General features: G+C 40.9%; 1 protein-coding gene across 4 annotated transcripts in view; it reads right to left on the bottom strand.

Annotated features, from left to right (window-relative positions):
* Nucleotides 1–13180, bottom strand: part of LOC126458387 (tetratricopeptide repeat protein 32-like) — a 60116-nt gene that overhangs the window by 11920 nt on the left and 35016 nt on the right. For 2 of the 4 annotated variants that reach the window (XR_007585627.1, XR_007585626.1), the window contains exon 3: nucleotides 2847–3028. The exons of the other annotated variants lie outside the window; for them this stretch is intronic. The gene's annotated coding sequence lies outside the window, so the exon portion shown is untranslated. The remainder of the gene's footprint in view (nucleotides 1–2846; nucleotides 3029–13180) is intronic. 4 annotated transcript variants of the gene reach the window in all.

Here is a 13180-nt window from a genome sequence, read left to right as displayed (position 1 = left end):
GGAGGAGGAGGAGGAGGAAGAAAGGAAGTAACAGAGGCAAAAGTGGAAGATAGTGACACTGGATGGAGTCTCTCGTACTTTGGTGAGCCTCAATGTAAGACAGGTGATCCAAGGACTTGTATTCTTGTATCTTCTTTCCTCTCTTGTAAGCTGGGCAATCTGGCGAGTGAGGGGAGTGGCGGTCAGCACAGTTGACACACAAAGGCAGCGGAACACAAGGGCTTCCCTCATGGACTGAGTGGCCACAATCACCACACAAAGAGTCCTGTACAGCGGGGAGACATATGCCCAAAACGCAAGCACTGCATAGGTGGAGGGATGTACGGCTTCATGTCACATCTGTAGCACATAACCTTGACCTCCTCTGGGAGGGTACCCCCTCGAAAGCCAGAATGAAGGCGCCAGTATCGGTGCGGTTATCTTTGCGACCCTTCTGCACACATCAAACAAAATGAACGCCACGCCGCTCCAAATTACCTTGGGGTTCCTCATCGGTTTGCAGGATGAAGTCCCAGTGAAAAATGATGCCCTGGACAATATTCAGAGATTGGTGAGGAGTGATAGACACTGGGATGTTGCCAATATCATCAAAGGCTCGAAGAGCTGTGGATTGGGTGGCAGAAGAAGCTCTGATCAACAGAGAGCCTGACTGCATCTTACTAATGAACTCCACTTCACCAAACTTTTCCTCAATATTTTCCACGAAAAACAATGGCTTTGTGGCAGTGAAAGTGTCCCCATCTGTCCTAGTACAGACGAGGTAGCGGGGAAAGGGTTTCAGCCCAAGATGGCGAGCCTGGCCCTCCTCCCATGGGGTAGCCAGGGAAGGGAAAGCTGCCAGGTCATACGAGGCAACATTTAAGGATCCTTCACCATTCTAAGAGAAGGCCGTGTGAGAACAGCCAGATTTTTGCAGCTTGATACGCTTCATGTGCCAAGCATCCACCCTGGTACCACCCACTCCAACCAGGGGCTTTCCTCAAGGGCACCACCCAGTCACGACAGCCATTGCTGGGAGTTTCAGTGCTCCAAGAAGACAAGCAACCACTCCTTGGCATACACGGGGGGAGGGATCAGCTCAGGTATCAGTAGTGTGATCCCAGTGTTGTCAGGGAGTTCAGCCATATAGGTACATAACAGCCCCACCACACGAACTGGCTACACATGCTGGTGACCTAGCAGGGTGGAAGGGGGCTACAGTGGGGAAGGGAGGGGGGGGAGAGGAATCCACACCGTAGATGCTAGGGAGGGAGTTCTTCCCCATATAGCTCACACCAAAAACAGGAAATTTTGAAGTTGAGGTCAAACCAGAATTGGGGACCGAAACGCCAAAAGGGTGAAAAAACAGGCAAAAGGAACAAAATTGCAAACAATACAAGAAACCAGGGGAATAGCCAGGTCGACATAAATCAGAACACCAAGAGAGGGGAAGGAGGTGGCAATGGGGAAGGAGCAGGGATAGGGAGGGAGGGGGCAGGGAGAAGGAAATGCAGCTAGGGAATGAAGAAAGAGCTGCAATAGCTTGGGGCCCATGTGTGCCACACATGAACTCATGAAAGAACAGTGAACCCCCTGGGAAGGGGGGGGGGGGGGGGGGGGATTGCTCAATTCACACAGATAGAAAGGCATCTCGGATTGCCGCATTTCCTGGCCAAGAATGCCCATCAGTTTGATGTCACCACTTACAAAACATTGGTGTTCTTCACACTTCACTTTTTGGAGTAGTAGTTCCATGGTACTGTAATCTAAGTGCATTGTATATCCAATTAGAATTGATGCTAGCTCATTTCCAGTAAGCAGCAATACTGTTTTCAAACTCAACTCTGAAGAATCTATAAATAACTTCCACTGCTTACTGTCATACCTTTGAACTTCCACTTTCATCACTAGTGCCTTTGCAGAACACCACCCTGAAGTCTTTATCACTCTTCCTATACACACAATATGAGGTATCATGTGCAAGTACATTTATTTTCACCAAGATGTGATCCCAGAGATATCAAGACCTTTCGGTTTAAGTAGAGATTTTGGGTTACTATTTGTAACACACTTGAAATAGTTGATTCATTACTTTAATAACTTACCTCCGGTTCAGAGAATTCAAATATATCCATTGATGATATTGGACAAGGGATCACAACGCAACTCTGGGCCATGAGGGATAGGTTTAATCATTGAATCCAAGTTTGAATACAAGATTTTTGTTCACATTTCTTTTGTTGTATCACACTACATTTGTCATACAGAAGAATCGCTGACAATTCTTCCGTTTGCACCATACCATGGAAATAATGAAGTTCAGCACTTCATTTTACCTTCCTACTACTTCTTTAATGGGAACAAATGACTTTTTATTCTAGGAGCATTCCATAATAAGCAAAATATGATTTCTTCAAGCAAAAATTCTATTATTTTCCGATATCTTGTAACTACCCCATTAGTTCCACATATATAACAAAATGTATCTGGGCTATTCACACATTTGTCTTCCTGACATTTTGAATACAGCTTCAATGAAATAAAACCACTCAACACCATGTGTAAGTACTTTCTAGCACTCGCACTCAGTCGGCTGTTGATTTCTGTGGCAATGATGGAATATCAGCATTGAAGTTCACTTTCTCTCTCTGACCCGTCATCTTATAAACTCGCAATGTTGCCACGTTTATGTAAATTACACTACATAATATAGATTTTGTAGCCAATGGTAAATAGCCCGCAGAATACTGAGTGAAGCAGTAACTGTGCAGAGAAAACCGAAAGGGGAGGGGGGGGGGGGGGTGAGAGTGGTATCACTTTCATGTTCAGGGGTGCCAAATTAGTAAACAGTAAAGAACACCACTTACTTTCCAAACTCCAGATCCTGTGTCAACTTCTGTAACATACACATCTTTTTCTGAAAATATTACTACTGTCTGTCAATTTAGGATACAGCTATACCCACAACTTTGGAATCATCACTTGTTTTCTTACTATAGCTGTATGAATGTACTTTTCTCGAAGTCCACATCAAATTAGTGCCACCTGCCTGGAAGTACATCAGGGCAAAAATTAAATATGTTCTATTTGGCAATGATAATAAAAATCATTTGTGTTAAAATGAAATTTTAAAAAGAAATGTTCTGTGGTAGTTTTCTAGTCCCCCTCCCACTCTCCACATTTATGTTTCATGGCATGGGTCATTTCTCACATCATGATAAACAATGTAATTTTTAACTTAGGAGTCTCAGGGTTTTGTACATGCATACAAATATACAACACATTTTCATCCTTTGTTAAGTTGGATAATTTCTTGGGGTAATGCTCCAAAACATAAAATTTTATTCAATAAAACTTGCAAACACTGATACACAAAAGCTTCTTTAGATATAGAATTTTTATATGTGCATTTGCCAAACCCAGTTGCACACAACCTGACAAGATTAAACAGCAACTTGCACAGAGGCCAATAATACTGTCCAGCATAGTCTGTATTTATAGTATTTCATCTTTTTCCCAAGAATATCTTACATTATGAATATGATACACCCCCATTTTTCAATCATTACGGTCAATCAAACCAACTGCTTTCAATAATGCCTAAAGCACTGGTCTCAATAACTTTCCAATGGACCATTTGGACGGCCTCACCAGTTTGTCTGAGGAACAGGCGTCAGGCAATATCTATGGCTGATGAAGTCCCTGTTCCAGAGGAAGCCTCTCAGCCTGCAAGATCTGGACATTCACAGAGGGTGGGTTCAGCGGTAGTTGACAGCTCCAACATTAGGCACGTAATGGTGTCCCTTAGCAATATGGCTGCCAAGTGGGGGAAGGAAGCCAGTGCGCACTCTGTGTACACACCAGGAAGAATCATTCCAGATGTGAAAAGGGTGCTTCCGGATGCCATGAAGACCACAAGCAGCAGCCAACTGCATAATTTGGCTCATGTCGGTATCAACAATGTTTGTCACTTTGGATCGGAAGAGATTCTCTCTGCTTTTGGCTGGCTATCTGAATAGTAAAGACTGCCAGTCTTGCTTGCAAGATGAAGGGAGCTCACCATCTGCAGCACCATCAACAGAACTGACTGTTGTCCTGTGATATACAGCAGAGTGGGGGGCCTCAATCAGAGGCTCAGGTGACTCTGCTGCCACATAGTAAGCACATTCCTCGACTTGTACCATTGTATGATGCGTTTCCGGATTCCGTGTAATCGGTCAGGGGTAGACTACACACAAGAAACGGCTACACTGATAGTGGAGACTGTGTGGAGGGCTCTCTCTCTCTCTCTCTCTCTCTCTCTAGGTTAGAGTATCTCAAGAAACTACAGAAAGGACACCAGTGTGAAAGGATGCAGGGCAAATACAGTAAGGTAGACCTCGCAGCAAGCAGCAATAGGTACTGTAGTTGTAAATTGTGCTGGGGCAGAACCAGAGAACTGAAGCTCAAGTCGTTATAGGTAGCTGGCTAAAGCCGGAAATAAGTTCAGCCAAAATTTTTTTAAAGGACTTAACCATGTTAAGAACAGATAGATGAAATATAGTTGACAGTGGTGTACTTTTGCTGTCAGAAGTAGTTTACGTTGTACGAAACTAAAGTAGGTAGTTCCTGTGAGTTAGTGTGGGAAGAGGTTATATTTGACAAATAGAGTAAATTAATAACTGGTTCTATCTATATAGACTGAAGCGGCAAGTGAAAATTTGTACCAAGGTCGGGAATTTTCACTCGCTGCTTCAGTCTACGTACATAAAATCACATCTGTATGAGACCAATAACAGGGTGTCTACGACCCGGGACAACCGGGAGATCCGGGAAAAACCGGGAATTTTTTAGAATTCCGGGAGTCTATTATTGTTTTAGTTTTCAGTTGAATTTTTGTGATTTTGACTGGTAAGAATAAATACTCCAACAAAGGATATTACTGTATCCCGCTTCTGCGGAATAATACTGCAGCAACAAAACATGAACGAGAGGGGGGGGGGGGGAACGAAAATAAAACTTAGGTCGCAAAGGAAATGCGCCATACACAACAGCAAAACATAGTGCTCATACAAGTGTCTGCCAACAGCAAAGTGTGTCAAAGCCTGTAGGAAGACTATGCAATGCTTCCTAACAACAAATTGCTTCTGATGAGCGTGATGTAACAGACAGTACTGGTACTCAAGAAAATTTACATCCGAATCTGGACATACGAATGTGCACTTTAAGCCAAATTACGCATTTTAGTATGGTTCACGAAATTCCGATACTCTTGAAGTATCCTCTGATGTCTTGTTTCTTTTGTTACATAGTGCAAGATCTTATAATGTTCTACACGTACGAACATACAAGCTTTTTGCGTCATCGTAGCTGCGCATGAGCAGTGACGCTTGTTATCTAGTGCTCTCTGGGAACTGCTGTAACGAATCAGTTTCTAACAGGTCACGGGAAAATATTGCGAATGGTTGTTTGAAAAGCATTACTTTCAAAGTAAATTTACTTTTACACAAGATGAACAATGTGCGAGAATGTACGATGAATTTCTTAAATCACAGAGCGTTTGACTCTTAATTAAAAATCAACTCTTTGAGGACGACCATCTAGAACAATTTCGAGATCGTAAGATCAGAAATTTATGTCTTTATTAAAAAATATACTGGCACATTTGTGTGATATATCTAAAAGTGTAACATGCGCAAAAAAGATCAACATTATATGTGGAAGCTTAACATCTCTTGCAGCTTGTTAATCTTCGAGACCACGATTATAAGTGAAAGCTTTGTTTTTCTTGTAGCAACACTATATATATTAATTTAAACCATTAACTTTTCCCATTTGTGTTTTCGCGCTACGTAAGAGTGATCTTGCTATTGGCTGACTACATCATGTGTCCTATACTGTTTTCGGCTGGCGAGATCACGTGACATGAGCTATGATTGGCTTACAAAGGCGCGTGGCAATCTCGATTTCAATGCTTTGGAAAGTAACATGCGGTGTATGGTGGAATTCTAATTTATACCTTCATAACATGAAAATATGCAGCGTACATGTTGCTGTACATCAAAGATCTTTCCAAAACGTGCTGTTTTCCCCCATTAGTTTCGTTTTCTAAAGTGCCGGGGAATTCTACGTCGGCATATAAAACCATAAACATTCAAAGGACTGATAAGTTTTACAGTGCCGAGGAAAAGTATACTATCACTTAACACGGGAAAAGTGTATGTCCACTCGGGAGAAAGTGTATTTTCAACCGGGCAAAATCTGGGAATTTTTTTTCCTTGTCCCTGTATACACCCTGAATAAAGAATCTCAAACTATGCGATTTCATTCGTAATACCTGGTTTGTTTTATCGACCCCCTTGTTCAGATGATATACAAGTTGCTGAACAGTTCAAAGAAAACAGGAGTTTCATTTCAAATAGGTACCCCACTCTTACAATTACAGTTGTGGTGACTTCAATGTACCCTCGATATTTTGGCAAAAATATATGTTTACAGCTAGCAGTAGGCATAAAACGGCTGTCCGAAATTCTACTGAATCGTTTCTTGTATTATTATTTTGAACAATTCAAAAGTCCATTCGAAGTGTAAATGATTGCAATACCATTGTTGACCTCTTCGTAACAGATGTCCTGAGCAAATAGGGAGCATCAGGACAGCCACAGGGATTAGCAACCAGAACACAGTTGTAGTGAGACTGAATAGTGCAATATGCAAACCCACCAAAAATAAATGCAAAGCACAAATTTGAAAAAGCAGATAAAAATTCTGCTAGACAGTTTCCACACATTCCGATCTGCCTGTGTATGCGTAGACCAGCTGTGATTTGAATTCAAACAAACAGTACTGACAGAAGTTGGGAGCTATACCACACAAACTGATAATGGCACATAAAACAGGTCAGAACACAGTTGCAGAAGCAACGAGGGAAGCACGTAAAATTGAAAAGAACACAAACTCCATGCTGTTGCTGTGGTCTTCAGTCCTGAGACTGGTTTGATGCAGTTCTCCATGCTACTCTATCCTGTGCAAGCTTCTCCATCTCCCAGTACCTATTGCAGCCTACATCCTTCTGAATCTGCATAGTGTATTCATCTCTTGGTATCCCTGTACGATTTTTACCCTCCACGCTGCCCTCCAATACTAAATTGGTGATCCCTCGACGTCTCAGAACATGTCCTACCAATCGATCCCTTCTTCTAGTCAAGTTGTGCCACAAGCTCCTCTTCTCCCCAATTCTATTCAATACCTCCTCATTACTTATGTGATCTACCCATCTAATCTTCAGCATTCTTCTGTAACACCACATTTCGAAAGGTTCCATTCTCTTCTTGTCTAAACTATTTATCGTCCACATTTCACTTCCATACATGGCTACACTCCATACAAATACTTTCAGAAACGACTTCCTGACACTTAAATCTACACTCTATGTTAACAAATTTTTCTTCTTCAGAAACGCTTTCCTTGCCATTGCTAGTCTACATTTTATATCCTCTCTACTTCGACCATCATCAGTTATTTTGCTCCCCAAATAGCTAAACTCCTTTACTACTTTAAGTGTCTCCTTTCCTAATCCAATTCCCTCAGCATCACCCGACTTAATTAGACTACATTCCATTATCCTAGTTTTGCTTTTGTTGATGTTCATACCCTCCTTTCAAGACACTGTCCATTCTGTTCAACTGCTCTTCCAAGTCCTTTGCTGTCTCTGACAGAATTACAATGTCATCGATGAACCTCAAAGTTTTTATTTCTTCTCCATGGATTTTAATCCCTATTCGAAACTTTTCTTTTGTTTCCTTTATTGCTTGCTCAATATACAGATTGAATAACATCGGGGATAGGCTACAACCCTGTCTCACTCCCTCACCAACCAGTGCTTCTCTTTCATGCCCCTCGACTCTTATAACTGCCATCTGCTTTCTGTACAAATTGTAAATAGCCTTTCGCTCCCTGTATTTTACCCCTGCCACCTTCAGAATTTGAAAGAGAGTATTCCAACCAACATTGTCAAAAGCTTTCTGTAAGTCTACAAATGCTAGAAACGTAGGTTTGCCTTTCCTTAATCTTTCTTCTAAGATAAGTCGTAGGGTCAGTATTGCCTCACGTGTTCCAACATTTCTACGGAATCCAAACTGATCATCCCCGAGGTCGGCTTCTATCAGTTTTTCCATTCGTCTGTAAAGAATTCGCGTTAGTATTTTGCAGCTGTGACTTATTAAACTGATAGTTCGGTAATTTTCACATCTGTCAACACCTGCTTTCTTTGGGATTGGCATTATTATATTCTTCTTGAAGTCTGAGGGTATTTCGCCTGACTCATACATGAAACTTCCTGGCAGATTAAAACTGTGTGCCCGACCAAGACTCGAACTCGGGACCTTTGCCTCTCGCGGGCAAGTGCTCTACCATCTGAGCTACCGAAGCACGACTCACGCCCGGTACTCACAGCTTTACTTCTGCCAGTACCTCCTCTCCTACCTTGCCCGTGAAAGGCAAAGGTCCCGAGTTCGAGTCTCGGTCGGGCACACAGTTTTAATCTGCCAGGAAGTTTCATATCAGCACACACTCCGCTGCAGAGTGAAAATCTCATTCTGTCTCATACATCTTGCTCACCAGATGGTAGAGTTTTGTCAGGACTGGCTCTCCCATGGCTGTCAGTAGTTCTAATGGAATGTTGTCTACTCCGGGGGCCTTGTTTCGACTCATGTCTTTCAGTGCTCTGTCAAACTCTTCACGCAGTATCGTATCTCCCATTTCATCTTCATCTACATCCTCTTCCATTTCCATAATATTGTCCTCAAGTACATCGCCCTTGTATAGACCCTCTATATACTCCTTCCACCTTTCTGCTTTCCCTTCTTTGCTTAGAACTGGGTTTCCATCTGAGCTCTTGATATTCATACAAGTCGTTCTCTTTCCTCCAAAGGTCTCTTTAATTTTCCTATACGCAGTATCTATCTTACCCCTAGTGAGATAAGCCTCTACATCCTTACATTTGTCCTCTAGCCATCCCTGCTTAGCCATTTTGCACTTCCTGTCTATCTCATTTTTGAGACGTTTGTATTCCTTTTTGCCTGCTTCATTTACTGCGTTTTTATATTTTCTCCTTTCATCAATTAAATTCAATATATCTTCTGTTACCCAGGGATTTTTACTAGCCCTCGTCTTTTAACCTACTTGTTCCTCTGCTGCCTTCACTACTTCATCCCTCAAAGCTACCCATTCTTCTTCCACTGTATTTCTTTCCCCCATTCCTGTCAACTGTTCCCATATGCTTTCCCTGAAAATCTGTACAACCTCTGGTTTAGTCAGTTTATCCAGGTCCCATCTCCTTAAATTAGCACCTTTTTGCAGTTTCTTCAGTTTTAATCTACAGTTCGTAGCCAGTAGATTGTGGTCAGAGTCCACATCTGCCCCTGGAAATGTCCTACAATTTAAAACCTGGTTCCTAAATCTCTGTCTTACCATTATATAATCTATCTGAAACCTGTCAGTATCTCCAGGGTTGTTCCATGTATACAACCTTCTTTCATGATTCTTAAACCAAGTGTTAGCTACGATAAAGTTATGCTCTGTGCAAAATTCTACCAGATGGCTTCCTCTTTCATTTCTTAGCCTCAACCCATATTCACCTACTATGTTTCCTTCTCTCCCTTTTCCTACGCTTGAATTCCAGTCACCCATGACTATTAAATTTTCGTCTCCCTTCACTATTTGAATAATTTCTTTTATCTCCTCATACATTTCATCAATTTCTTCGTCATCTGCAGAGCTAGTTGGCATATAAACTTGTACTACTGTAGTAGGCGTGGGCTTCATGTCTATCTTGGCCACAATAATGCGTTCACTATGCTGTTTGTAGTAGCTTACCCGTACTATTTTTTTATTCATTATTAAACCTACTCTTGCAATACCCCTATTTGATTTTGTATTTATAACCCTGTATTCACCTGACCAAAAGTCTTCTTCCTCCTGCCACCGAACTTCACTAATTCCCACTATATCTAACTTTAACCTATCCATTTCCCTTTTTAAATTTTCTAACCTACCTGCCCGATTAAGGGATCTGACATTCCACGCTCCGATCCGTAGAACGCCAGTTTTCTTTCTCCTGATAACAACGTCCTCCTGAGTAGTCCCCACCCGGAGATCCGAATGGGGGACTGTTTTACCTCCGGAATATTTTACCCAAGAGGACGCCATCATCATTTAATCATACAGTAAAGCTGCATGCCCTCGGGAAAAATTACGGCTGTAGTTTCCCCTTGCTTTCAGCCGTTCGCAGTACCAGAACAGCAAGGCTATTTTGGTTAGTGTTACAAGGCCAGATCAGTCAATCATCCAGACTGTTGCCCCTGCAACTACTGAAAAGGCTGCTGCCCCTCTTCAGGAACCACACTTTTGTCTGGCCTCTCAACAGATACCCCTCCATTGTGGTTGCACCTACGGTACAGCTATCTGTATCGATGAGGCACGCAAGCTTCCCCACCAACACCAAGGTGCGTGGTTCATGGGGGGACAAACTCCATAAGATTGGCCAAAGTTTTGCAGAAGCTCAAAATGTAGTGTGAACTTCAATGTAAGATGCTTTTAATAGTTTCCACAATCAAACTCTTGTTTCGAAATCTGACAGAAAAAAAAAAAGAGATTCTGGTCATCTGTTAAGTACACCAGCACCGACACACAATCAATACCTTCACTGTGTGATGACTGTGCCACTAAAACAGAGTTACTAAACTCGGTTTTCCGAAATTGCTTCACAAAAGAAGACTAAGTAAATATTACAGAATTTGAATCTAGAACAATTGCCAACATTAGTAACTTAGAAGTAGATATCCTCGGTGTAGCAAAGCAGCGAAAATCACTAATAAAAGGCGAGGCCTCCAATACAAACCGTACACCAGTCAGGCTCCTTTCAGAGTATACTGATACAATAGCTCCGTACTTAGCAATCACATACAACCTCTCACTCTTCAAAACATCTGCACCAAAAGACTGGAAAATCGCACTAGTCACACCAATACCCAAGAAGGGAAATAGGAGTCATCTACTGAATTACAGGCCCATATAACTAATGTCAATTTGCAGTAGGATTTTGGAGCATATATTGTGTTCAAACATCATGAATTATTTAACGAAAACTATTTATTGACAAATGTCAGCATGGTTTCAGAAACTATCATTCTTGTGTAACACAACTGCTCCTTTTTCTCACAAAGTAATTAATGGTAGCAACAGGGGATGTCAAATTGATTTCATATTTTTAGATGGCTTTCCAAACACTGTTCCTCATTAAGCATCTTGTAATCAAATTGTGTGCCTGTGGAGTATTGCCTCAGTTGTATGAAAAGATTCACGATTTCCTGTCAGAAAGGTCACAGTTCATAGTCATTGATGGAAAGTCATTCAGCAAAACAGAAGTAATATTTGATGTTTGCCAACAAAGTGTTATAGGCTCTCTGGTGTTCCTGATCTACATAAACCACACAGGAGACAATCTGAGCAGTCCTCTTAGACTGTTTGCAGATGGTGGTGTTTACCATCTTATAAAGTTATCAGATGATCAAAACCAATTGCATAATGATTTAGACAAGATACCTGTAAGGTGCAAAAAGTGGCAACTGACTCTAATTAATGAAAGGTGTGAAGTCACCTACATGACTACTAAAAGAAATCCGATAAATTTTGGTTACACAATAAATCACTCAAATCTAGAGGCTGTAAATTCAACTAAATACTTAGGGATTACTATTATGAATAACTTAAATTGGAACAATCACAATGTTGTGGTTAGAGCAAACCAAAGACTGATTTATTCGCAGAACACTTAGAGAGTGCAACAGATCTACTAAAGAGAGTGCTTACACCATGCTTGTCTGCCTTTTTCTGGAGCACTGCTGTGTGATGTAAGATCCACATCAGATGGGACTGACAAAGGATATTGAAAAAGTTCAATGAAGGGGATTTCACTTTGTATTACTGTGAAGTAGGAGAGTGTGTGCCATAGATATGATACCTGAATTGGTGCAGCAAACATTAAACAAAAGTGTTTTTCGTTGTGGCAGGATCTTCTCATGATCCAACTTTCTCCTAAAATTGCAAAAATATTCTTTTGGTGGCTCATACATAAGGAGAAATGATCATCATGATAAAATAAGACAAATCAGAGCTCGCACAGAATGAATTAAGTGCTCGTTTTTCCCATGTGCCGTTTGCGAGTGGAATGGTAGAGAAATAGCTTGAAGGTGGTTCGAAATCCTTTGCCAGGCACTTAACTGTGAATTGCAGAGCAATCGTAGGTGTATAACATCCTCCACAAAAACAAAAGATGTACAATCATTTTATTAATATTTTTTATTTGCATGTGAAACACCAAGTTACAATCTTGGCTCAAAACTGAACATGATGGTTATTTTTTAAATTTTTACAGACATCACACACTTCTCAAAGTTTAGACATAAGTCCAATATTCTTGCACAAAATTTGTTAAGAAACTCTGATTAATGTACAGTATAACAGGAACCCGGAAAAGAAGGTACAGACATACACTTGTTCGCAAAACTTTCTATGGATTGTTGACTATCTAAAACCTTTATTAGCAAATGGTGTGTAGTTCACTCTTCCAGAATGTACGTTGTGCAAACAGTTTTCACAGTTCTATACATGAAGGTATATTAAACTTTACACACACGCATAGTGACCAATATTTCACCAGCAGGGACTAGGCAAACGACACTGCATGTGAGACACTGCTGTGTCTGCCTGCAGCCTCATGGCAGTCAATGTGTTAATGTCCTGTTGCCAACAAGGCCTTAATAGTGAAGAATAGATCATTTGGACAAAGATGGCAAAGCAAATCAGCAGGGGGCTTGATTGATGAAAACATCTAGATATTTAAAGTCATTATACAAATAAATCTATATCTTCACGCATAACCAGTTACATCTATTTGCATATTTCAACTACAGTTACTGTAGAGGGAAGAAACAGTGGTGCAGAGTGTAAATGGAAAAAAGCAGCCAATTCTGTGAAGTAAGTATTTTCCCTTGAACAGTAATATTCTTTATACTGAGTTCTCAGCATAACATCATAACTAAATAAGAAAATGCATTATTCTTGATGTTCTGCAACATGTTTTATTTGTTCAAGATCTGCTTTTAAGCTTCTTAAAAATGATAAAATAACTGAAGGTCAACTAAAATTATTAGACAGTATA

Source organism: Schistocerca serialis, chromosome 2, assembly GCF_023864345.2.
Source record: "Schistocerca serialis cubense isolate TAMUIC-IGC-003099 chromosome 2, iqSchSeri2.2, whole genome shotgun sequence".
NCBI lineage: Eukaryota > Metazoa > Arthropoda > Insecta > Orthoptera > Acrididae > Schistocerca > Schistocerca serialis.
Note: the sequence above shows the minus strand (reverse complement) of the source record. Positions and strands in the feature narration are given on the sequence as shown.